The 27,518-nt window shown below is 39.9% G+C and overlaps 1 long non-coding RNA gene across 7 annotated transcripts; it reads left to right on the forward strand.

Moving 5' to 3' along the window:
* Nucleotides 1-8,197: 8,197 nt before the first annotated feature.
* On the forward strand, nt 8,198-23,626 carry LOC139440283 (uncharacterized). Of its 7 annotated transcripts, none has more exons than XR_011650392.1 (4): nt 8,198-8,304; nt 16,497-16,691; nt 19,966-20,066; nt 20,969-23,626. It is a non-coding gene; the product is annotated as an uncharacterized lncRNA (long non-coding RNA). The 7 variants fall into 7 exon arrangements; XR_011650391.1 differs by lacking the exon at nt 16,497-16,691 and having other exon boundaries at nt 20,969-21,979; nt 22,434-23,626; XR_011650394.1 differs by lacking the exon at nt 16,497-16,691 and having other exon boundaries at nt 20,969-21,635; nt 21,903-23,626.
* The last annotated feature ends 3,892 nt before the right edge of the window (nt 23,627-27,518 follow it).

The raw sequence follows: 27,518 nt of genomic DNA on the forward strand, positions 1-27,518 counted from the left end.
TTTTGAATGTGATGGCCACACAGTACACATGCTCACTCAGCAGCATTTACTGCCCCCACTGACTAGTACAGTGAAGTTGTCATTGTTCATGCATGAGCATTCCAGTCCGCTCTCCTTGGCTGCCAGGTTACATGGATGTCATACAATCTGTTCTTGTTATATTAACAATGGTTGGACTTTTTCTGGACAGAGCTTGTATTTCTAACGTTTTGTTGTCCTGTCTCTAAGCATGACTATAAAAGGGATGAATAAAGTAAAGTTCATGGGTGATTTCAGAAGCTCCATTTTTTTTTTCTTTTTGGATGGGGAGAGGGTGTGTGGGATTTATGTGGTGACATCTGAAGTGACACAAAGGCTCAGCCAGCCCAAATTAACAAGATTAACAAGATTTAAAAAGAGAAGAGCTGAGGAAATAAGAATCTTTTAAATATTTAGATGGATTCCAACGACACCATTTTATTCTTTAAATATGTGTCCCTGGAAGGCACATAACTGTGTTACACGTTAAGGATGCTGAGAATCTGGAATGCATCCAGGAAAAAGGAAAAACAGATTAAATCGATACAAAGTAAGTCCTAAGGATATAATTGAATAAAATCTGGGTTGTTCAGTGACTGTTTAGTATTAATTGCACACATGGTCCTGTTCTAGATGGCAGAAACGAAGACGAAATACTCTAATCACAGTCCCTTGAAGTATCTGCTCATTACACATTCATGGAGAAAAAATCTGGGGTAAATATCTGTGGTTACGACACAGGAATAGATAAACTTCATGTCAAATTCCATGAAACAGTTATAGGACACCCATTTTGTGCAGGACACCATCCATAGAGTCATTTAATTCCCACAAGGAGCCACTTGCATGGCCAAGGAAACAGATGCCCTGAGTTATTAAATAGTGTACACAGAAGCAGGGCTAGAGACTGATTCAAGCTCACATCCGCCTCACTCCAAAGCTCAAATGTTTCTTAGATCTCCCCACTACAATACACATTGCTTGGGAAAAAAGGAGATAAATGAAAAACAATTACTCTTTTCAAATAAATGAAAACTTCTTCTAAGAGGTTCATAGAATGGATGGTTAATCTGGGGAGATTTCAGATGAATATACTGAGGAATTTTGTGTTAGTTGAAAATATTCCATAAAGGGAAGTCTCACTCCAAGAAAGTGTGTGTTGCTGAGACTAATATTTGTATGGTTTGCTCTAGGATACTCACATACCTTGTCAAATTATCAAAAGGTGTCCAGATTGTTTGATATATAGTTATAATCCTCAGTCCCCTGACTCCTCACAATACCTCAGTCACCCTAGTTCCACCCCTGGTTTACCTCCATCTGCCTCCCCATTACCCAGCAACAAATAGTAGTAGCACCTATAACAAGATGGGCCTTCCGGAATCCTTCTTCAGAACAACTGCCCCTGTCCATTCTGATTGGTTGATGTGCATGACATACCAGTTATCATTTTGAACACATCCCTACACATAACCATCTGACCTTACACGTTCAAGTAGCCAACTGGGTCATGTTCTCTCTCACGGTCTCTTTCACCTCCATACCATTATCTTATGTTACTCAGTAGGGGATTTATAAATCTGAATTATTGCCAGGAACTGAATTCAAGCCAGAAAAGTTGTTTTTTCTTAAAGTCTTTCCATCATTATTTTGTTTTTCTTTCTATTTCTATCAGCATGCCTAAAGAACAGTCAGGGTGGGGATGCTAATCTTATCTGGATCCTAAACTTTACTATAATAGATCATATAAGAGTGATCTACACCGTCTGAAAGAATCCACTCTGTCTTAAATGCTGAACTATTGCAATTGTAACTTGACCTGTATGGTAAATACTCAAGCGGAGACATAAAGGCAATAGAAACAATGCTAACAAACATGGATGAGCAACTTACCTAGTAAGCCTTCCCAATTTTTATTTCTTTTAATCAAGTAATAAGGGGAAAGGGAAGAGTAGCATTGACTTTTGAGTTTCTCAATAAATATTCAACTAATGATAATTTTCTCTATCAAATCACATCCCACAAACAGGGATATGAGGAAGAAGAGATTGGTTCAGAGGCAGCCAGTAAAATCCCGTAGGGGTTAATTTGTTCATCTCTTTCCTCCAAGGCCAGGATTCTTTTTTGTAACTCATAAGAGATAAATATTCCCAAAGAGATTGTGGAGGAGAAAGTCAAGTTGGCGCAATGGAGCAAATATTTTAACCATCTTGCAGCTAGGACTTCTGGGGACTTAAAAAAAAAAAGTCTACTGCTATGTACTTAATTGTTCATGCAAACATGTAGCACAGGGTTAGAATGCATGTGTGTGTACTGGGGTTAGGGAAAACCAGTGGGAACGAATGCATGTGAACTGAAGTTTCAGGCAAACTTGCTACCTTTCTCATGCAGAAGAGAACCACCATTGCAAATTGCAAATGTATTCCCGTGCCCACATTACTATTTATTTATAATAATTTTCAGTTATATATTTCTGCTTGCTCTTGTGGTACCATATGTAGTGGGTCATTTATATCACCTCTTGCTCATGAGCTTAGATCTCCACTCCTTTCTCCTTTACAAGAAGAGCAAATTAAAGAAACGAAATTACTTTATCAAAGTGAAGAAGACCAAAGCACAGGGCACTGAGTGACTCAAATACCTATTCTACTCCCACCGGGATGTGGTGACGCCCTCACACAGCGTGGTCTTTGGGACTTCCATCTTTTAGTTTCTTTATATCTCTGCCCAAGGTGGTAGAACCTCGTGTCTTCTGCTTTCTTAAGCTGTATAACGGTCCTTTCTATCATGTCAGAGCTAACCCATATTCCCCCAACACCCTCAGTCTCACGCACACAGAACTCTAACTCTTTGTCATGGTCTAAGCTCCTGCTGACAGTACTTGGTCAAGAATGGAAAAGGAAGGCAGCTTTAACCCTTTGTTTTTGTTCAATTGCTGTATCAGGAGTCTACTGTCCCTGTATAAGGGCCCCTTCAGGAAGAATAGAAGAAATTGAATTGATCCACTTTTGGAATCCAATAGTCTTTAACCCAATTAGCATGTCCATTCCCAGCCTGAGCAAACTGCATCCCATTGCCAGGATAGTCTAGATTGTTGTTTCCAAGATTAGTGATCCTCTAGCTAAGCTCTCTTAAGTTCCTTCCAGGTCTATTTAAGTGTCTGTAATTTTACCCCAGGATCCTCCTTCTAAGCCAGGACTTTGGCTCATAGATACAGACAAAAATAATTTCTGGAGAGAGTATGCCACAGGCAACCCTCATCTCAGGAAGGACAAGGGTCCTCTCCATTTGAAGCGAAGTGTCATTTATTAATGTCTCAATATGCATTCCCTGTCTACAATTTCAGGGGGAGGGATTTAAAATAAACCTTGGGAATAACTATCTGATTCTGTGTATTTTTCACTGAAAGTCTGGGCTGTTTGAGACTTGTCCACTGCCTTTTAGAAGACGGCTTGAGCACAGGTCTACACAGAATCAGAGAAATAAAATGATGGTCTCTAGAGAGTTCTTCCATCTCTGTAATTTATTTTCTAATATGAATCTTTCTTTTTTCCCTTGCCATTAAATAATAAAACATGCTACTGGCTAACTTAATTATAATTTCTCTAAGGGAGGACTGTGCAAACGAATGCCCTAAGACACTGTCATCGCTGAGTCCGTTTAACAGCTATTTTAAACCTTACCCTCTTTGAGAGGGGAATTTAATATCTGTGCCTATGATTGGGTGGGCGCCCAGAGCTGAAGACAATGTAGGTGACTCTTCACAAAAGAGCAAGGAGCATACCTATTAATAAACACTCAGAAAGCACTGACTGAGTCTTAGGCATGTTAAAAATAGGAGGAGAGCTCTGGGGGTGGGTTATTCTAGAAGTAAAAGGGAAGCAGCTCCATTCTTGCAACTGGAAGGAGTCTTGCGACCAGACAGGTCTTCTACTCAAGGTCCTTTATTAAGAGATCCTCATTTCTTCAACTCCCTGCTTCCATTTCCTTTTTTTTATAAGACAAAGTGTAAAGTTAGAGAAGTGATATGACATTAAGAAAGAAACACGACAGCATACACATTGCCAAGGTAACGTTTGCTCAGAAGCTGGTGATGCTTTTACCCAAGTTTTGCTGGTCTTCTCACGCACACTAGGACAAGGTTCCCATTTCTAAAAGGCAGTGTGAACTTCCAAGCTTTGGAATGGCTCTGCCCATTCAAGGTTGTGTCATCTCGTGCCAGCCGGTACCAATCTCCTGCACAGTCTGGTTAGCTGGCCAGCATGGTGGACACAGCGGGAGAAAGGCAAGGCTGAGAACCCAGGTTCCGGGCCACGAGGAGAGCAGCCAGTCTGTGCTATCCGCTTATATATGTCTCGTCATTTCATTCCCAACCTCATGTTAACCTTTAAGGAACTAGAAGAATTCTCTGTACCTCTGGGAACAACTATAACAAAATGGAAATCAGTCCTTACCCTGGCGTCTTGACCATAATGATACAGATTTAACTTAACATCTAATCTTTCCCTTCAGTTTCAAGAATGACAAAATAAAATAATAATCCCCTTTCTTTTTTTATGGTGCAATATCCCATTAATGTTTGTGTGATACGGGATGCCATCGACTCCTCTGATCGCTCCCTTCTTTACTCCCTTTCTTTCTCCTTGAATCTCCCAGCACCTCTTATTCCTCCCACACTAATTTTTGAAATAAATATGAGTTACACTAATTAAAATTTGAAAGATTATAATCAGTACAAGTCCCTGGGATTGCCACACACCACACCTGGGAATTCGTGGTTTTGAGCAGGGGTCAGGCCAAATCAGCTTCACCTGCTATTTTTGTATGTCTCGTGACTAAAGACTGTTTTTCCTTTTTTTTTTCTTTTGAATATTTATGGACACTTTATTCACATGGACAGTGATCTGAGAAGATGGTGGGTTTGCACCCTAAGAGACCGTCTTAAATTCCATTTTAAAATGGCCCTTTTTATAAGGAGAACAAAGTGTTTAAGTGAGGGGTTTGGAATCCAGAGAAAAGTTAATTGGATTAAAAAAAAAAACCAAAAACACTGCAGCATTCTTGCCCTGGGTGGTGATCTTTAGCTATTTTAAATGAGGAAGGAGACTATTTCTTAAGATGAGAATATTATATGAAATTCAAATATCAGTGTAAGAGAAGTGTATTGAAACACTGCCCTGGACATTTGTTTGTGGCTCGTCTGCGGCCACTTTCCCGAAACAACAGCAGAGTTGAGCAGCTGCAACGAAGACTTCAAAACCTACAATAATTCCTAGTTTGCCCTTCACAGAATAGGTTTGCCGGCCACCGGTTTACAGTTTCACCTTTATTCAACCATCTAAGTTCGATATCTCTCCAAAACAAGGGAGTTAAGAATCTGCAGGAGTCATGGATTTAAAGTCACTTCAGCAGCAGAATTCTCTCATCTTTCTCAGGTGTCCACGGAGAGGAGGTGAGCTTTGATTTTTGAGCTGCATTCTGCCAAAGGAGTTACAGGGAGTTGAGGGCATATTTTACGAGTTGCAGACACCTGGGAGTGAGGTGGAAAGAGGAAAAATGGATATTCCGAGGTCGGAACGTTACAGTTTGCTCGGCCGACGCTCATCTGTCCCCCTTGGTTCTCTCCTCACGCCGCTGTGCGTCCCTCCATCCCAGCACTCACGCTGCCTGACAAACACCAGTTGGCACATCTGGTCCCCTCACTAGATTCTGAGTTCCTTGAGGCCAGAGACTTCATCTGATCGTTGCAGCCCCGTCTGGCACCAAGTGCACTCTCCAAAAATGTTTGCTGGATGTGTACATGAATGAACAAATACATGATTTTAAAAGCTTTCCCCCTGTCCTTTTCTGCTTTGATCCAACCTTTACAATAACTCAGCATGATGTAAATAGTAATGTCTTCATGTATTTGTTTTATATCCTCTTCATATAAATGCACATATATATTTTCCCAAATATTGCATATTTAAAACCCAGACTTACAGGGTTTTCTCAGGGCCAGAATTTAAAAACCGTGTTTTTGACTTAAATTCCTTATTTTTTTTCTCTGCAACTTGATTTTTGACCTTGCCTTTGAAATATTGAACAACTGACCTTGGTCCTCACGTCTGTGTGTGTCGAACTACAAGTGCCCCTAGTAGTGTGGTATGAAGAGGTAAAGAAGGACCATGTGACCAAGGAGTCTTTCAATGGATGGGGGAGATGGAAATGATGGAAGCACTTGTGCGTTTTTTATAATTAGAATCCAGAACGTTCTGAAATACATTAAAATTGCATTTATTTTAGCAGCCCCTTCGCTAGGATAAGGAATGCTATTGTTTTTTGTTTTTTTTTAAGAACTTGGGAGAGAATGTTTTGGTGAACTTGTATACTGTACCATAAATATTTTTGCTAAAATTATAGAATTGTCTGTTTCCTTTCAAATTGCATCAGGACCCAGGCAAGAGCGATGAGCTTTTAATGTGGAAATTTCATGCGTGTGTTTCAGCTTCTTCCTTTTCTTCTTCGACTTTGCCAAGTCTCGTTTTATGTTTAGTAAAGATTGATTTATTGGTGCCTTTTTGGCCTAACTGATGTTATTACGCAATTCCTTACCAAATTCAGGGACACAACCATCAGTTTGCAAACTTGTTTTATTGTAGACAAAGAGAGGTTTATTAGACTCAGTCTGATTTATTTCCTGCACTGAGTGATTTTTGCATAGCCTAGAGCCCAAACCTTCTCTTTTCCTTCATTTCTTCTTTGAAATTAAAAAAAAGAAAAGTAAGTTAGTGAGACACAATGTAACTTGTTCTGTTCTTCGGGTGCAGAAGAAAGACTAGCTGATCTACTTCTGTTTGGAAACTACAAAATGATAGAAATTGTTACTTTGGATGGCCTGAGAGAGGAACTTCTTGAAATGTCAGGAAGGCAGATGAGAGAATGCCAGAGGACAGTCCGTGAAAGGAAATTCGCTCCTCTGAGGCAGAGGACGGTACTGAGAGGCACTTCGGCTGTCAGGCGGAAGGCCCTATGTCCAGGGCCACTGTCCCGGCCTCAACACTGTGGCCTACCCTTGGCGGAGTGACTTCAGATGTGGTTTCAATCTCATTGAGTATAATTGACATGAATGCTTGTTGGGTCAACACCCCAATACTATATCCAGCAGCACCTCCTTCCCTCTGGGCATTACCAAGAATAGACTCCAGTCCAGCACAGAATGAGTTTGCTCCAAGTTTCTCACCAAACATAATCCTCACTTGTTTTCAAACAGATAACTCCTGAAAGGACCATGACCCATACACTTCAGTTTCCTGAGATGTGTGTCCAGTTGCATAGGTCTTTGCTTCCCATCAGTACCATTGGAGCTGTGTTTATAATCCAGTGGATTATCTCATAGTCCATGTTGATTGACTCAGGAACTTCTTAATGTTGGTGGAGAAAAAAATTGAGAGTTATCAGCCCGTGAAAATGGGTAAGACATCATTAGGGATGGCTGTTAGGAGTAGAATTGTGCACCACCCCCCCCAATTTGTATGTTGAAGTTCTAACCCTTAGTACTTTTGAATGTGCCTGTATTGGGACACGGGGTATTTAAAGAGGTAATGAAAGTAGATCAGATCCTTGGGACACGCCCTAGTCATCACCAGAAGAGCTCAGGACACATAAAACACAAAGCAAAACAGAGGACGACCATGTGAGCACACAGAGCGGAGTCAGCCATCTGCAAGCCATGGAGAGAGGTCCCAGAAGAAACCAGTCCCACCAATAATCTCCCACTTTTGGCCTCCAGAAATGTGAGGAAAATCTGTTATGGCAGCCCTGGCAAACATAGAGGAAGTCAGCCGTCTAGGAAGTTGCCCTCTTCAGGCAAAATTACTTTTTCTGGGTGGAACGCTAGTTAGACCTCATGCAGACGTAGCCTGCGCTCTGGTGCCAGGGCCTTGACATGTTAAGCCCCCCACGTGCATCCCCTTGCCTTTCTGTTGTGTATCCTGGCATCAGGCCTGTATACTGACTGTTCCATGGGTGTGAGAAAGCATTCACAGAAGGTCTACAGGACGATTTGCTTTGAAGAGATTATATTGGTGAAAACGAGAATAATCTGGGCATAAAAGAACCATTGTTTTAGTCCCGACATGGATACGCTGAAATCATGTTATCCAAGGGCTCTTGCTCTTAAATGAAGATGGCTACTTGATATAGCAGGAAAAGCACTAAATTGGAAGTAGGCAATATCTGCGAAGTCCCTTAAAGACCATGAAGTGCTATACAAATGCAGCCTGATCTTGACGATGGCCTTGGGAGGTAAGCGGGCCTGATGGTTCCATTGCCATTTTTTCAGCCAACGAGACAAAGGCTCAAAGAATTTAAGAGATTTGTAAATTAAGTGTCTGAACTGCAAACTCAGGTCTGATTGGAAAGCTTATTCACTTGCTGTCCTTCCGTACAGATTCTGTAGATTTAGTGCATTCAGGGAGGAAGTGAGTGAAGGGCACGTAGCACATTCGGTTGTGGCAAATGGTCAGTAACGTTAGAGAAAATTGATGCTGTGATTAGAGTAAAAAGCTCAATAAAGGAGCAAGTGTTTGATCGGGGCTAGAGTCCCGCTTGGGTATCAGCTATTGCCTTAGTGTGCTCGACTCCTGGCAGAACAGCTGCTGGCTCTGGCTCCCCTACGGCATGCTCAGCCACCAGCTTAGTGACATGCATCAGATCAGGGGGGAAAAAAAGAAGAAGCAAGTATTTGCAAAGGGCTAGTTAGTTTTACTTTATTTGTTACTTAGGGAGGGATCTTCACTCAAATTCTTTTTGATAGACATTCTTCATTAAAAAATCATACACCATGCATTAGTCTATTTTATTAAAGAGCACAGTGTTATACGCATAATTTGCATTTTACTATATTTATTCATTATGACATCATTCGATTTTTAAATTGCACCACAGGCCATTATGGACAAGTAGGGAGTGGTTTGAACCGATTGTGACCTAGAAGCCGACCTGAAATAAGCCACATCAATTTAAGAAAATTCTGTGCAGACACTTTGTAATCAAAGAAATTTGAAGAGATTCCTTTTTTCTTATAACGGAAATGTATTGAGAACTTATGCGTCTGGCACTATGATAAGCAACAGATCACTGTAAAACAAAGATAATACCATTCGAGAAAGTGGAATGTGGGGCAGTGAGAAATATGCATGGGAAGAAGAGATAAAGAGAATTCATTACAAGGCCTTATGTCATTCAGGTTTGATATGAGAATGGTCATAATAACACTTTATTGATAGTTTAGTAAGTTTCTCATGGACGGCATAGAGTAGGGTCATATGTTTAGCCCCATTCTGACACTTTCTGTCTGTTAATTGGGGTACTTAGACATCCACCTTTAACGCAACTGTGGATATTCTCAGAGGTAGGTCTACCATTATCAGATATTCCTGTTTCTTCCCTCTGTTTCCCTCCCTCCCCCCGTCTAAACTTTCTTACTTTCTTTTAGGTTACTTGGACCCCTACCCCCTTTTTGATGTTCCATTTTGATGTTTCAATCGAGATTTTAATTATACCTTTTTGTAGTGATTTCCTTTTCATGATGACTCTAGGGATTACAATCTACATACTAAACGTTTTTCAGCCTACTTACACAGTTTTACCACTTCAGGGTGAATGTGGAAAACTTACTAGCATGGAGGTGCCTCCTCCTTGGCACCAGAGTAGTCACATAGCACCTCTGCATACTTGAAAAACTCCGGTCAGAGACTGACACAATTGCTGCTGTCCCTAGTAAACCTATTCTGAAGAACTCTAAGATAAAAATAGTCTACTATTTTTACCCAGATACTTATTATTTCTGTTGCTCTTCTTTTATTCCCAATGTTCCAAACTTCTGTCTGGTATCACTTCCCCTTTGTCTCAGGACTTCACTTAGCACTTACTTCACACTGTCTGAATTTTCCTCCATCCAAGAATGTCTTTATTTCACCTTCATTGTTGAAGGGTATTTTTACTGAATATAGAATGAGTTTCTTTCACCAATGAAAACATGTTATTCTGTTTCTCTCTGGCTTTTGATAAGAAATATGCAGGAATTTAACTAATATTACCTAGAGATAATGCATTGTTTTGCTCTGCATTTTTTCAAGATTGTGTTGTCTTTAACTTTTCAGAACTTGGTTAGGATTCATGTGGTGGGCATGAATTTCTTTAAGTTTATCTTTTTTGCGGGATTGCTCAGTCTCTTGAAACTGTGGGCTTTTTCTTTTGCCAAATTAGGAAGTTATCAGCTATTATTTAAATACACATATATATCGGTCTGGCAGAAGTCCTGCTTGAATATAGTTGGTAGGGTAATTATACTGGTGCAATAATTTATAGCTTTAATTTGAACATATCACCTAAGATGCCATATGGTGTGCTTGAGTGTGATATTTTTATGTTACAGAACACCATGCTTATGATTTTGTAATAAAAAGGGGGTGTTATTTGTGCCAGACCTTGTGTATATTTTTGCATTGATTTTTTTCTCATTTCTTTCTTTCTGATAATCTGGTGATATAACATTACCCTCTTTGTTATTCTCCTACATTTTCTCAATCCTATTTCCCTCTAACATTCAGATTGGTTAATTTTCACCAGTTTATATTCAAATTCATTGACTCTTCCCTCTGTTGCCTCCAAACTGCTATTGAGCCCAACCAGCGAATTCCTTAATTTCAGTTCTTGTGCTGTTCAGTTCTAAAATTTCCACAAAGTTTTTCTTTATATCTTCTCTTTTTTTGCTGAGACTTTGTACTTGTATTTCTATTTGTTTCAGTGTGTGTGTGTGTGTGTGTGATTGCTTATTACAGCATTTGTATAACAGCTGCATTAAATTTTTGTCAGATAATTCTAATATCGGTGTCATCTGCCACCATGTGATTTGAGATTTTCCTTATTGGAATAAATGGACTTATTTTGACTTGTATGCTGCTCACTATAATATTATGTAATGAGACCCTGAATCTTTTTCTTTTTTTTTTAATCCTATGGAAATGTTGATATTTTGTTTTAGCAGGACACTAATCTGGTTATGGTTGAAGCTGAAAATCATAACCTGCCTTCTGTAGACGGTGGCCCCAAAGTCAGCTTGGCTCCCAGTCTTCGCAGTGTTGTTTGGGCGTCGCACATCTGTGGTGCCCATCGGTTCAGTTCTCAAAGTGCGAGGTGACCTAGATAAGGGCTATTCTTTTCAAATCTTTGCTTATGACAAAGTTCTTTATAATCATGATTCCTTGCTATGTTAATTTTAAAATAGTTTAAGATCCTTTTATTTTGATTAAATTGGTAGCCAGTTATTGTTTCTCAGGCACCTCATGAGCCTATCTCGATCAAGTGACAGAATCTCCTGTGTTAATTCATTCGATTTTGTCACCCCAGGATTTGGCCCTAAAATCAGAGGATGAAAGAAGGACATCTTTTACACCTAAAACCCTCTTTAGGACTTCTTAAAGGGCCCCTACAAAATCACAGCAATATGTCCTTTCATTTTATTAAAAAAGAGAGAGAGAAAGAGAGAGGGATGCTAGAAATAATTGTGATGTTCCATGTTCCTTAATTAGCTTAGCTCTATTATAAAAGCTGCATGGAAAGAACTGTCAGTTCAGAAGGGATGTTCAGCCTTTCTTAGATTAAGTTAATGTGGGTAAAAATGTCATTAATATATATTTTTTCCATGTGATGTACTTTATGGGATCTTTCAATGCTTTCTCTGTTCAAAATATGGTCTCATCCTAAAGGGAAATATAGATTTCTCTCTATGAAATGTTTTTGTACCAGAGTCCAATAGAATTTTACTCCCACCATTAGATTTTTGGTTCCCTTAATAAATTAACCACAGCCTTTCACTCTCATTATCAAATAGGTTTCTGTTTTCCTGTGGGGATTGCCTGCAGTCTCTGCTTTATTCTACAGGCTGGAATTTGTGTCTTCAACAAAGGCAAGTCTCCGACTCCTGGGAAAAGATTATCTGAATGTTTGATACGTCCAAGTGCAGGCTCTCGGTGCAGGTTTCTGAGCTAACGCTGCTTAGACAATTTCCAGACTGCTTTGCTGGCTGAGTCAGGATTTCCAGGACTTCTTTCAGCGGGAAGCACAGACACTTCATGAAAGCAGACCGTTCACTCCCAGTATCCACCGGAACACGACTCTGTTACATACCATATACTGAACTAACAAAAAAATCATATCATATCCGCGTGTTTAAACAAAATCCAGTTAGCTGTACTCCTTAATAATATGCATGGATACACACAGAGGTCTTTTCTCCTCGTTCTTTCCCAGTCTCTAAGTATCATTTTAGTAGGCCATGCATTGGTAAGCTGAAATCAAACATTTTTAAGTGGTGTTATGTCTTATTGTCTCTTAGAATTCAGAAACAAATACTTTTACTGAGCTTCAAAAGAATTTATTCTGCTTTGTACCAGGACACAATTGGATAAATGAATTGTGCATAGCCCAAATCACATAGGACTGCTATGTTTGAGAATGATTTTCATTTAATCAGGTCTGACAAGCCCAGTAATTAAGGAATAAGGATTGGCTTTATTTGAGGAGCCATTGCCTTCAAATTCTTCTGAAAACAGGGGCCTGGGCTTTGTTCCCAAGTTATAAAGGAGCCACTTCCTAGAAGGTCAGGGGCTTTAGAAGAATTTTCAGACTTCAAGAGAAATTATTCAAATGCATAAGTACTGTGAGTGAAATTTAGTGGAATAAATGCCTTGGGCTTGGTTTCCTGGTCTCAGGATAGAAAAGTAAGTGAGAAAGGCTATTTCAAATCCGATCAAGATTTCTTGTGAAGTTTTCTGAATAGAAGTAAATTTTTTTGGCAATTGTCTTTGCTCAATACTGTAAGGTCTAGATTTTCAGAGAAGATTCAAGGAGGTTATATGGTTAGTTTACACTCTTGCTCCAGCCCAAATGTAACAAGATCAGCTTTTTGTGGTCAGAAGCAAGCTTTGAACATTTTTTGTAATCACAGGAGCAGAGTGGACAGGGGAGAGTTTTGAAAAAAAAAAGTTCAAATAATCTAAAATAATCCAAAACGTCAAGATAGACAAAAGAGGTCACTGGGAGTTCTTTCAGAGAAGTGCTGGGCCTGACTTTCTCTTGTCTGCTTAGTTTACATCTCTGTGTGTGCCAGAGAGGAGCTTGTAGACGTTTGCCCAGGAAAGATGCAGATGGTTTCTGACTAATGACACAGCAATTCCAAAAGCCCTGCAATACATTAATCAGTTTTTTATTGTGTCTCATTCAGCAATCTCAGCTTTTTCAAATTAAATTATATATATATATGTACATGTATGCATGTGTGTGTCTATCCACGTTAGCATATGTGTGTTAACATAAATCACATCTCCTTCCTGTTAACCATTAGTTAATAATGAATAAATTAGCAAATGATGAGTTAATGTTAAGTCAAATTCTTGACATCTGTTTTTATTTGACCCTTGTTTGGTGAATAAAGGGTAACGGCATGTCTACAGATTTAGCTTATTTTTTGTATGTGAGGTTGACTTTTTTTTATAGGATAAAAGCTTGATGACATCATCATAGGAAAAAAACCTGACGGCATAGTTGAAGTAATGGAGACAGTGTAGATTACTGGTACTGGAAAATGAGTAAAGATAGAGATGACTGGAGGCAGTAATTAGGATTCAACAGATTGAGGATTGTTTGTTTTCTCGAGAGAGTAGATGTGTTGATTGGCATGTTGGTTAAAATTACTATGTAGACAGAGCTAGGGAAGATGGGAAGTGGGAGAAGAAATTTGTAGACATGTACAGGAATGGGATAGGGTCAAAAGCTTTGGGATAAGCTTTGGGTGGAAGACTGAAATCGGATGGAAGAAGTGCACAGGAGTACTGATGCAGAGGTAAAAGGCATCATAAAAGGTAGTATTACTGAGAATATGAAATTGCGGTGATCTGTTTGCTGGCAGACTTTCTCCAGCAGCCCAATACCACTCAAATAGAAAAACAGTAAAAAGAAGCATTATTTCTGTGCATCAATAAACTGAAAAAAATACATAGGAGCTCATGGGACCAGAGGCCACACTGGATTTAAAGATCAGCTATGGTGAGAATAAGCAAACGCAACATTGAAGAGCTATAAGCTGAACTATTAGAGTTTAAGATCAAAAAGAGGCCAATCTAGAGGCCAACCACGGGAGTGAGAAAGTTGCTAGAAGAGTAAAGGTGAATTAACTGAAGTGACAGATTAAGGAAATGAAAAGGTGACATGTTGGATATGACTTCACATCCATATAGACATTGTCCACTTACTTTGGGTGGTGACTATAAGTTACTGGTAAATATCAAGTAAGTCGCTTTATTAGTAGAGAAATTGACAAATGTTGATAAAGAAGGATTAAGTGAAGTATAGGTGAATAACTTGACCTATAAAGGAAAGAAGGTTGTTTGTTTGTTTCCAAGAATATATAAGAATGGATTCTACGCTGCAGAATAAGGGAAAGCGTACCCTAATTTTGGACCATGCATGTCACATGTTGTGTGATGAATAAGGACCAAGCACTAGCTAGACAGGACTCATTGAAAAGTGGAGTCCACAGGAGAGAGCTAGGTTGCAATTAATTTCAAAATGTGGAGTGGAGCGGATTGTAAAGAAGCATGTATTAGGAAGCAGTTTGTTTATAATGGAAGCGTCTGGGAGGTTCTACAAATTACATGGTTTAAATCACTTGCCAACCAGTGAAAATTACTTTACCACTGAGCCTTGTTTATCTATTGGGGAAGAAAGGGGTGATAATACCATTCACTCCACATAAAATACTTAACCAGGACTTGGCAGGTAATGAGCGCTTTGTCATTGAAGATAGTACTTTATGTCCTGCAACAGAGATCAGCAGGAGGCCAACTAGCCAAGGAGAAATGTAGAGCCAAAGGGGGAAAAGAACCCAAAAGAAAATGGGTGGCTGAAGTGTCTACATTGGGGGGCAGAGGAATGCTTTAAGAAACAGACTACTTGAGCAAGAATTGAGCCATGCCACTGAAAATGTGATTGTGTAGGAGGTTGGGAAAATATTTTAGAGACAGAAACAACAGAACTTGGCAGTTGCATGGAGGTATGTGAGACGGGGGATGAAGGAAGATGTCCAGGCTTTGAGCCGCTGTGACTAGAATGGAGATACCATTGACAAAGGTAATAAATCGAAGAGCAAGCTGAGTCTGGGAAAGGGGCCTGGAGACTCAGGGATGACTCTGTTTAAATAGAGTGACTTGCTTATGCTAGCTAAACATTCAAGGGAACAGAACGTACCCTGTGGGCAGCTGGAAGTGGGAGACCAGAGATTAAGGCATGTGACAGAGACTGGCTCAGAGCTCGCCAGTCCCACTTACTCCCCCTACATACACAGGGAGATTCCACCTCCCAGCTTTGCTTGCACTGTGTTTGCAGCCGTGTGGGTAGTTTGACAACAGAACGGGACAGCAGTGCAGTACACCACTGCGAAGCCTGTCCTGAAAACTTGTACATCATTGCACGCTCTCCTTTCCCACCCAGTGATGAAGAGTAAGTTGGCATGGCTCAGCCAGACAAGGGAAGAAGCCTACCCTTGGATCACATTCAGGGATGGAGACACCTCGGTAGTGGACTGCAATATAAGAAGGCAAACATGTATTGCTTTAAACCAATGATATTTGAGAGTTTATTTCCACCTAGCCTACAGTGACTAATAAAATCGTCCAGATTAGAGAGCTACATCTTCTAATCCACTGCATTTGTTCCCAAATAAAAATGCATGAAGTGTCGGCATCTGCATTACCTGGGGGTAGGGGTGAGGGAGGAGGTGCTTTTAAAAAATGCATATTTCTGATCCCAGATTGAACCTGCTGGTTTAGAAGCTCTGGTGAGGGCCCTACAAATTTATTTTTAACAAGCAGCCTAGGTGATTCCGAAGTGAACCAACTGTCTATCTAGGAAGATAATGGGAGTCATTAACTTGAGAGATTATCAAGAAAGAGGGAGAAAGAAAGTAGAGGTGGGGTTGGGGTTAAGGGCCAAGATAAAGAATTTAGAGAATACCTGCATGTTGGGGGGTGGGGGGACAAGGAGGGGATGGAAGGAGAATAATCAGCTAAGGCTGATGTAAAAACAAACAAATAAACAAGGAAGACAATAATGAAAGTAGAAGATGAGAGGAGTGAAATTCAAGTGCTTGTGGGGGATCCACAACGTCCAGGGTTTTGCAGCAATTCTTCTCAACCTGGGTGTGTTGTTCAATGACAGACTGCAATCTGTCAGGTCTGGAGTGAGGCCACAGATTCTGTATTGCTGCCAAGCTCCCAGGTGGTGCTGACCCCACAGGCCCACAGGCCGCACTTTGAGTAGCAACACTTTGGAGAAAGGGATACAGCTTAACAAGGAGTGAGCCCCTGATTTTCTAACAACACTTTGGAGAAAGGGATACAGCTTAACAAGGAGTGAGCCCCTGATTTTCTAACTAGGATGTCGGTGGTGACTTTTAACAATGAGGATGAAGGAGGAAGCCAGATGGCACGGGTTTAAGGAATGCATGGGTGATATAGAAATGAAGGCATATTTTGGGGCTACACTTCCTTGAGGATTGAGGCTAAAGAGAAGAGGAGCGAAGGACAGAAGCACGCAAAGTAGCAGGATCCTGCACAGGGAAAAGATTTAATGTAAGTAACTTTGTGGGCTGAGATACAGTACTATTTGCTGATTTTAAAAAAGGTAAAGAAAATATATTATATATCTACCATCTACTGCTTAACAGATGCAAATCCAATTTTACTTTCCTTAACAAAGTCAAAAATCAATAACACTTCCCCAATATCACAAAGACTTTAAAATGTTTAACTATCATTGTCTCATTCCACTTACACATCATCATTTTCCAGCTTATTTCCACATTGCTCTCCTCCATGCTCTTGAAAATTAAGTCTTTCCAGGTAAGTGCAATATCCTTCTTTCTGAGTAGTCTTGCTACTCAAAACGTGGCAATTGGATTAAGAGGGTGGATACCACTGGAGAACTTAGTAGAAATGTGGAAGCTTAGGACCTAGATCTAATGAGTTAGTGACTTACAGGCACATTCAAGTTTGAGAAGTTCTAAGTGGGACCTGAGATGCTACATTTCTGACACCTTCCAGGTAATGCCCACGCTGCTGGCTCTGGCCCAAGAGCTACAGTTTGCAGCAATTCATTTAGCATAATTTGCTGGTAAGAAATAGTCTCAGGCTTTGATGCCTGAAAATGTCTTTATTTTACACTTATCTTGGAGTTATTTTTTAGTATGACATGAAATTAGATGTTGAGTGTTATTTTCTCTTTCATTTCAGAGGTACTTCCTCTGTTTTCTGATTTCAATTGTTTTTGAGAGATTTTCCAGTCATAAAATTGGCCTTTTTCTGTAGTTAACCTGTGTTTTCTGTTTTGGTGTTTTAAAAATGTTCTTGTCTCTGAGGTTCTGCAGTTTCTTTACTGATGGTTTAATTGTGAATTTCTTTCTTTTATTTTTAGTATTGCTTTAAATCTATTATGATTCTAGAATCTAAGAATTTGAGTTATAAAATTTTTTGGAATGTTCTTATTTGCCCTGTGTATATTGCCTACCTTATATTTCCCCTATTCTCTCATTCTACAATTTGGAGGATCTCCTCCAATTCTCTCAGCCTCTCTCTCTTTTTTAATATACATAATTTTATTACAAAATTAAAAAATACAACCTTCTAAAAAACCCAAAAGTTACAATTGATACTTATTCCAATGAATTTTCCCTGCTACCATACACAAGTCAAGAAATTTTTAAAAACCATTAACTATTTAGAAACATTTAACATCAGAAGCCTTAACATGAAACTCTATATAGTAGCCCCTCAAAAAGCTACAACCTGCATTTTTTAAAAAGTATTTTCTCTACAAGGAATCTTATCAGCTATCCCAAACTCTGCGCAGTTTTACACTGCAGCTAACACTGAAGTGCACTTAAATTCACATTCTTAGCGAAACAATCGCCTCCTCACAAATGCACACTCCACACACATCATTACAGCCCTTTATTCTTCACCTTTGTCCTCCTCCTCCTCCTCCTCCTCATGTTCTGGTTCATTCTTCTTCTTTGAGCCTTGGGGCCTGCCAGAGCCTTACCTTCCCACTTCACCTTTGCCCTTAGCACAGTATGTGTAAAGGAGAAACCTTTTCTGTTTCTCCGTTAGCTTAGCTGCTCTCTGTTCCTATGGTTGCTTACCTTTGACTGACTGTTCAGACCACATTTCACCGAATTTTATTGCAGTACCCCCAATGAATCAACCAGCGTGCTCACATTTAATCTTTGGGTGATAGTCAGAGCAAAACAGGAAGAAGGCAAATGGAGTCTTAGCCTCCTTTTTTTTACTGAATTGGTTTTACTGTATTGCATTCTGGGTAATTTCTTGAGCTCTATCTTCCAGTTCACTAATTCTTTCTCCAACTGTGTTTTATCTTTTCTTTAACATTTACATTAAGCTTAATTCCAATGACCATATAACCATATTTTTCATTGATAAATATCCTCCCATGTTTTTTCAATATTATAATATTTTTTCATATATTTTGGTCCATTGTTTCTTCATTAAATCACTCCAAACATATTTACTTTTAAGTCTGCATGCAATAATTCTTCTATTGAATATTTTTGGAAATCTAACATGTTTTTAAATTTTTTTATTGATGTTCAATTACAGTTGTCCCCATTTTCTCCCATGACTTGCCCCTGTCCTGTCCATCCCTAAATCTAACGTGCTATTTGTGCAGAATCTTGCTGACGGTGGCTCGTCCTTAAGCAGGACTTCCCGACCTTTAATGTGCATTGGCAGCACATGCACATCTTGTCAAACTGCATATTTCGATTCACTCGGTCGAGGGCGAGGTCTGAGATCCATCACTGCTAGCAAGTTCCCCAGCGATCCTGACGCTGCGGGTCCGCATGCTGGTCTGAGCAGCAGTACGGGAGCATTTTACGGTTGTCTGTTGTTTACTTGTGCTGGAGGGACTTACGTGGGGAACTCTGTGTGACCTGGATCGAACATCCCTCTGAAATTTGTCTGTTTTACCTTCTGTGAGGAACATTACACTGGGACCACGATGTGCACATGCTGAGCATTTGAAACATGGGATTTCAGGACCCCGCAAGGAGTCTGAAGGTGTACCCCGAATCGGCATGAGGGTCTCATTATTACTATGAGCCTCAGAGGAGAGTCTTCCTCCCTCCGTTTCCTCTAATTTGGAGCCAGAACAAGCAAGCCCAGATTCTGTGTCTTATCTCTCTGCTGGTGGGCAGACATGTACTTTTGTACTCCCTCATGGAAGGTGTAATCCTCCAAAAATCATGATTTTATTTGATGGGGACAGGTTCAACTTCCCACCTCGTGTTGGCCAAAAGCTTTTTATTCTCTCCTAGTTTCTTCATTAAACCCAAGTCCTCAGGAGAGCCAAGTAGTAAGTGGAAGCTTACTCTACGGCTCCAGCTTTCCCTTCATTTACGACTTCAGGGGATGTTTTTAAAAAATATTTTATAGTATTTCTAGATGATTCATATTGAAGTGTATTTCAAGATATCTAGTACACAGTATAGTTGGAACAGAAATCTGGTAAATATTTAGGAAGATTGTTAAATAGGATGGTTAGAATTTTTAAAATGCCTAATATTAACAGTTAAAATCCTAAAATCTGGAATGTCTCAATTCTAAAAGACTCCTAAATAGATGGAATTTTACTTTAGAATTTTGTCAGCTAAACTCCATCATTATCACACTGAATTCTTCCCTTTTTAACTATTTGTGTTGGCATAGTATAGACACAGCCTGAATCACCATAGGGAATAGAAACTGGGTTTGAATCTATAAAAATAAAAATTAAAAAAAATAGAGAGAAATGATGTGCCATGAAGACTAATACTTTTTTTCTCTCTCCTAGGGAAAGATTTAGAACCACAATGATGAGCAAATTTAATTTCAAATACTAAACCCAAGTATAGATATGTCAACAATGGGCATTTACAAGTGTGTCTGTTTCTGGTAAGGAAGGCACTCTTAAGAAGATTTTCTATCGGTGCTTTATTCTAGTTCACAGGTGGCAAACGCAAGGCATGCAGGCCGAATCCGGCCCTCCACCTTGATTTGTGCCTCCAGCCCTACACCTTGTTTCTCCCCAGCGGCAGCGCCGAGCTCTCACTTAACTGTTAAGGAGTAGTTACAAGTATACAGTCCTAAAATTACATCCGGCCCTTTCCAGGCAACCGTGAGGCTGATGTGGCCCCCGGTGAAAATGAGTTTGACACCCCTGTCTAGGTTGTTACAATGAACTGGCTAAGAAAACAATAGTGGAGGTACTTTCTATCTCTAATTCTTTAAATTATTCTTAAAAATAAAACACAATCTAAGCAGGGTTGAAACATAGAGGAAGATATGCTCCAGTAGACAGGGAAAAATAATAGAAAGAAGGCCAAGCTGTGAGTGATAATTTAAAATATAGTAAACAGCAATATAGTCCCAGGCAACTGTTTATTCATCCCTGAACTCTAGTGACGAACCAGTGAGATAATTTAGAGCAGTGGTTGAATGTGACGTCTCTAGAGACAGTCCAACTGACTTCAAATTCCATGCTTACTGCTTACTAGGTATAAGATCTTGCACAATTCATTTAACTTTGTTCAGCTTCAGTTTCTTCACGTATTATTAAAAAAAGGAAACAAAGTTTATAATGTTGAAATCATTATACTGAGATCATAATGTAAGGTGCTTAGCATCTGGTATGTGCTAACAAATAATATGATAATGATGATGATGATAATAGTGGTGGTAGTGGTGATGCTGTCATTAGAATTAACTAGGGTCTGGCCAAGAAAGCTGGGGATTAGATAGAACTTGATTGTTCATTCATTCATTTGATCATTTATCCGAAATCTAATACATACCAGATATTGTGCTAGGTATCTGGAATTTTACAGTGACCAAGGAGCTACGAAGAACTTACTACAAATGGGAGTTTCCACAACTCATTACAGTTCATCACTTGTATGGCCTGCTCAACCCACCAACAGTAAGACCACGTATGGATGACATCAAGGTGTTACGACTGAATCCACTGGTGTATTTCCTCACTTGCTACTACTGGGATATGAAGAAGTTGGCAGTGATAGCAGGAATGGCAACAGTGTGTGGCAATAAAAGCATTACCGAAATGTGAGAGACTATAGCTAATTCGGAATTACCCACGCTTCTCCAAAGCGCTTGACTCTTCCTGAGGGATAGTCTGGTTCAAAAGAAAGTGCTCTGAAATACCTTGAAGTCCAAGTCCTTGAGTGTTGACGTGACCACATCCCAGTTGTAGGAAAGCTAGTGCATGCATTCTCCTCTCTGATCTTCAGTTTCTTCATTTTATTCAGGCCTGTGCAGTTAACTGAGCTAATGGGAAAGCACACAGCATAAGGGAAAATAGTGAAGATGTTGGGTATTTTCAGATCCTCTCTTCAATTTTCACCCAAACCATACAGAGGCTTCATCAAAGCATTCCCTTGCCCCTGACTTCTGCTTGAATTTGGTTAAGAGGAGACAGTGGATCAAAGTGAGGACAGCAATCTCAGAGTACGTATCTTCTCACACATCCCACGTGATAGGTGTGCCTCTAACTAAGTCCCTAATTACCATCAGAGGTCCTCTCGGTGTAGTTTACTCTCTAACTTCCAATAGTTGCTGCCTCCCGACATCCCTGAGACAGTAACCTGCCCCAAGCCTCAGACATCAAAACACTCCTTCTTGCGGGCTCCAACTCTGCCTGTACCTTTGTGCTAATGCCTGAATGAAACCGACTCAAACATGCCCAATTCGTTTGTGCCGCTTGTTTCCTCCCAGGGTCGTGGCCTGATGGTGCAGCTCTGCCCTGTCAGATTGGACGCAAACTTCATCTCTTTCTAGCCTTGTGAACTTAGGTAAATTTATTTGCCTTTCTCGCTTCAAGTTCCTGATATGTTGTTTTGCGCTCAAGATTGTTGGATCATAATAAGCATTTAATACATGATAATGAATGATAAGTGCAAAATATTTTTTCAAATCTAAACTTCTATATACGTGGAAGATTAGTTACTAACAATGGTTTTATTAAAACCTTGGTCAGTGCCCCATGTCCTATCATGGAGGAGTTAGGAAAGAACAATGTTGCAAAAGAAAGTAGTATCAGCTGTTAAAATAAATGAAAACTGACACAGAGTTCCATACTAGCCCACCCCCAACACGACCTCCAGAGAGTCTCATCTGCCAGCGGTCATGCTTACATACAGTTCCCCACCAGGCTGAATAGGGCTTGCCCGTGTAACAAATAGGATATTGCAGAAGTGACGGGGTGTGGCCTCTGAGTTGGGTCATAAAAATCCTTGTGGCTTCCAGGGTCACTCATTTTGAAGAATGTCAGCTGCCATGTCATGGGAATACACAAGCAGCCCGATGAAGAAATCCATGTGGCAAGGAAGTGAGACCTCTGCCAACAGGCATTGTGAGCCTCCCAGGCATGTGAGTGTGCCGTCCTTAAAGTGGACACTTCAGCTTCATGCAGCCTTCGGATGACTGCAGATACTGTGACATCTTGACTACAACTTCACAAGAGACGCTAAGCCACAATCGCTTAGCCAACCCATTCCTAAATGCCTGTCCCATCAGAATCATGAGGTGATAAATATTTACTCGTCACTACGTTTTGAGGTAATTTGTTATGTGGCAATAGATAACAGATTAATTTCCCTTTATTCCAACATAGTTGTTTGAGTACTAGGGAATCTTGAACAAAAGCTAAGCCCTGAACTTCTTGATAATAATTAATTCAAATGTTTCAATCTCATGAGAGTCAATACACAATGATCTTCTATTCTAACGGAAAAAAGGCAGCATTGTTTCTTTTCATTCTGACTCCTGAGTGATAGATGGATCACTTCATCTTGGACTGAGTTTAGTCTCCCTGCAAACAGAAAACAGCTTCCACCTTTACTCCAGAGACCTCATTTTATAGTGCGGCCACTCCTGGACACAGGAAAGCAGCTCGACAACGTTAATGCTGTTTTTACATTTTCCCACATTCCCTATAGTATTAATACCGCATTTTTTTATTGTATCACATAATCATTCTCATGACTGTTTAACTTTTCCAGTTATGTATATTGCTAATCCTGTGACACCCTTTCTTACATACAAGTTAGACAAAGTCTATGTATTTGGCCTCTTTAATTTCTGCTTTAATCTTTATTCATAAATCAGTTGGCTCATCTTCTTTCCTACTCATTCCAGTGCTTTGAACTCATTCCAACTGTATCAAGAAAAAAGGAGTCCCTATTGAGCAACGTGGTTTGACCGCAATGTTATCTCAGCAACGCACTGAATGTTTGCTTACAATATTATTCTTTTATTTCTCGAGGCAAGGTAACTCCTAAGAATGGCAAATATTTGAGTTTTAAAATGTATTACCTGTTGTCAAATGTATAACGCATTCCAGTAAAACATGCGGCAACACCAGATGTTCAAGGTAGAGCACCTTGGGCTCGAGACTGCTGTTTCTGGACTAGGGAAGAATTAAAAGGTGAAAAGATTAACCAGGTCCCTATGGTTACAAGTTTCAATTTTTTAATATCTGCCCTATAAAGGATTGCTTCCAAATATCGAATTCAAAGTCTTCCACCAAAACAAAATCTGATATATTTTTTCAAAAATTCCGAGAGCTTAGCCCCCCTGCATATGTCGCCTTTGCACTATTCCATAAATAAGTATATTTCAGGTCTTCTACTTGATTTGGTTTGGTTTGAAATAGCACGGCTGCATGGCAGAGTGATTTGGAATTCAGGAGCCTTGGATTTTTAATATTATTATTCCCACCGATGAACTCACTGTCCTGCGAGACATCGCTTACCTTCTGTGTCTTGCATTGGAATAGCATTCCCACCCTGTCTATATTCATAACCAGAATGAGAACATCACTCACTCTTCCTTTTGCAAAGATTTACTGCCAAATAATCTAGGATACCTATAAATATTTTAAATATAATAACAACTGCACAGTTTCTGAGTTGTCTCAACTAAGCCAACCATGTTGAAATAAAATCTCATTATTACATAGATTATTTACATCACAAAAGGGATAGCTGAGCTTAGAAACTTATCAGAAGAAAGAAAAGATAAAACACACAATTGCGGGTATTTTAACTCCTATGTCTTAATGGTAGATATTTATGTTAGGTCACAAGGGTGGACTAAGGTATGCAAACTCTTACCCCTTTTCACCAGCAAGAACATGATTTCAGGTAACAGGAGGCACACACCACGGTTAAAGGGTTGGAAAAATATGTCTTTGGGATGATAGATTCTCCACTTTAAAGTCATAGATTGACATCAACAATTCTCAGAACATTGTTTCTCAGTTGGGAAATCCTTTCCAATCAAGTGGTCCTGGCAAGTGAGGCAACAAATGAAATATCTGCCATTCAGGGAGGGGTTCACAAGTTCTCTACAAAATGTGTTGGATGCTCTGGGTTCGTTGTCTTCGATTACAAAATGAGAGTCACACTATAGGCAAGATAGATTTTTGAACTTACAAATCACGTGAGACCCGGCATGCAGAGCCCTTCATATCATGCCTGGGCACAGTAAGTTCTCCATAATTAAGTTCTCACATAATTAATTTTCTCATATAAGGGCATCCTTGGTTTAAAATTTGGAAAAACACAACTCATGGGAAGTATCATTTTTAATAGGACCAGTGTGATCCTCTAGTATAATCCCTGCAATTGTCCTTTAAAATCACGTACATCAAACAGGCCTCCCAGCTGCTTTGGGTCGCTCCACTGCCACCATGGAACACAACTTTAATGTGCCTCTCCTGTTATCTTTATGCATCATGTTTTAAAACTCACAGCTGAGCTTCCCAAAGGCTGAGCACACGTCAGAAACGCAAGAGAATAGCTAGACAAAACAAAAAGAAGAAGAAAACAGAAAAGCCTTAGGTGCGAGTCCGTCTGGCCCTAATGGGAGAAGATAAAATGAAAGCAGATGGACGCTTATACTTTTATTTGTGTTTCACTGAATGGAGCAGATAATCAAAAACATTTCCCCACTGTTGGTTTTCTAATCTCCTCTGTCACCTTCCACCAAAATATTAGGCCAGACAGAGGTCCTCTGTGGTCCTCATCTCCTATCATCCTTTGTTTTAGAGAAACATATGCTTTTGTAATCACTGAAAGAAGCTGAGTAAATATTTTCAAGATAAGCCTGGAAATCTTACTGTCTCTAAATCATCAACAGGACAAAAAAAGAGAGAGAGAGAAAGAGAGAAGGAGAGATAGGGAGAGGCAGTTTCCTATTCAAACACGTTGCTTAAGAGCTAATGGGAGTATTATTATGATGGATAGGCCAAAATCTTTGTCTTCAGGAACACTTAATGGGATAGGAACTGACCAATATTTACATTGGAGGTAAAGCTACATTTTATTTCCTCTGGAGTCAAATATTACCGAATGTGCAATCCATTCCTCAGAGTGATGCTGCCTGTGTTTCACCCCAACACGTATGTCTGAGATTCCCACCAAATCTTGCGATCCATCCCCATTTACAACACTCCCAAGCTTTAAGATCCAGCAATGAAGGATTACTGGAATGCTCCAGTTCTAGGGTGGGTGAATAACAAACTGTAGGTGAATCCTGCATTGTCTTTCAAGCTCTGAAAACTATCAATGCTACAAACTCCACGAGTGCACAGTGCCTGTTCACATAAGACAGTCTCCACCTAAATCAAAATGGCGGGCTGAAGTTTTCAGACTTACCCAAACAGTAGCCATGTGTTTCTGTCACTCCTGATTGTGGTGGGGAAAATAAAGGTGTTATGTAAACAACAACCCCAGTTGATAAGTGGAGGATGACTTTCTTATTGTACTTTGATATTCTCATACTGAGAACAGAGAAGTTTCAAATATGCGCCTCTCTTGCTGCATTCTTTTCCTTTCTGGTTTGTGACAGGAGCATTAAATTAAAGTGAAGGAAACCAGGTGATCCCTGAGATTAAGCAGTACCTTCTAGTGAGAGCTTTGGAAGACCCTTCAAATCCATGGTTTCAATGTAAAAACCAAATGCTTGAAGTACAAGACAATGGAGGCTGGCTCAGAATGCCATCAGGTTTATTACCCCACGATGAGTACCGAAGTGTTGTCTATATCCCTTCCTGCCTCAAATTCCTTGCTTCCCGTTCTTCTGTAAAACTGCTCTGATTGATCAGGGATTTGCCTTTGCCATCCCACCAAGTCCGCTTTTATCGTGATCATCAAGGACTTCTGCTCTCTAAGCCGTAGTCAATTGCTCATTTGACACAGTTGGCCACACCCTTCTCCTGGGTTCCCAGAACATTGTATTCACACACCTTTTCTCTTGTCTTTCTGGCGTTTTTCCAGTGTCTTTGCTTGTTTCTCCTCAATTCTCCAATCTCTAAATACAGGCCTGCTCAAGGGTCCAGTTTTTGGACCTCTTTTCCTTTTTCAGTCTATACTCACTCCCTCAGAAATCTAGACTTATACTTCCAGCTACCTACCTGAAGTCTCCACAGCAGAAATCTCAAACTAAGAATGTCCACTGTTGCACTTCTGATCTGCTGTCCAAAATCTTCCCTACCTTATTATAACGGCAAGTCTAGTTACTCAGCCAAATATCCGGAGTCATCCTTGACTCCTCCCTTTCCCCTATAGACCAATCTAACTGCAAATCTTGCTGGATTTAACTACAAAATGTATACCAACTGTGACTCTTCTTCACCATCTCCATGGCAATCGCTGTGACCGTTCATCTTCCTGTTTTCTTCAAGAGGCCCCTGCAGAATGCTAATCTCCCTGCTTCATCACTATAGGCTTTTCTAAGAATATAGATAACAGCAAAAAAAAAAAAAAAAACCCTGCAAAAATATGTTAGATCATGCTACACCTCTGTGCAAAACTTTTAGTGTCTTGCAATCTCACTGAATAAAAGCCAAAGTCCCTATTGATATGCTATTTTCCTCCCTCATCTCTTCTTATTCTTGCTCATTCATCCCAGTGACACTGGCCTCCTTACTGTTCCTTGAATATTCCAGGCACACTCATGCCTCAGGGCCTTTGCGTTTGCTGTTCCTCCTGCCTGGAACACTCTTCTGCCACATATCTGCATAGTTCTGTCTCTTGCCTCCTTCAAATCCTTGTTCAAGTGTCTCTTTCTCAATGAGGACTTTCCTGAAAAACTTGTTTAGAATGTAAGCCCAAAGCTCAAATCAGCAATCATTATCCCATCCCTTATTGATTTTAATCCATAGCACTGATCTTAAATGTAGCTAAATTTACTTATTTGTGTTATTCATCATTTAGCTCCTCCTACTAGACTCCATACTTCATGAGAGCATGAATTATTGTCAGCTTTGCTCAAAGCAGCTTCTCTAGAAAAAGCTTCTAGAAGATGCTCTATGATGTTTGCTGAATG

This window comes from Desmodus rotundus, chromosome 9 (assembly GCF_022682495.2).
Source record: "Desmodus rotundus isolate HL8 chromosome 9, HLdesRot8A.1, whole genome shotgun sequence".
Taxonomy (NCBI): domain Eukaryota; kingdom Metazoa; phylum Chordata; class Mammalia; order Chiroptera; family Phyllostomidae; genus Desmodus; species Desmodus rotundus.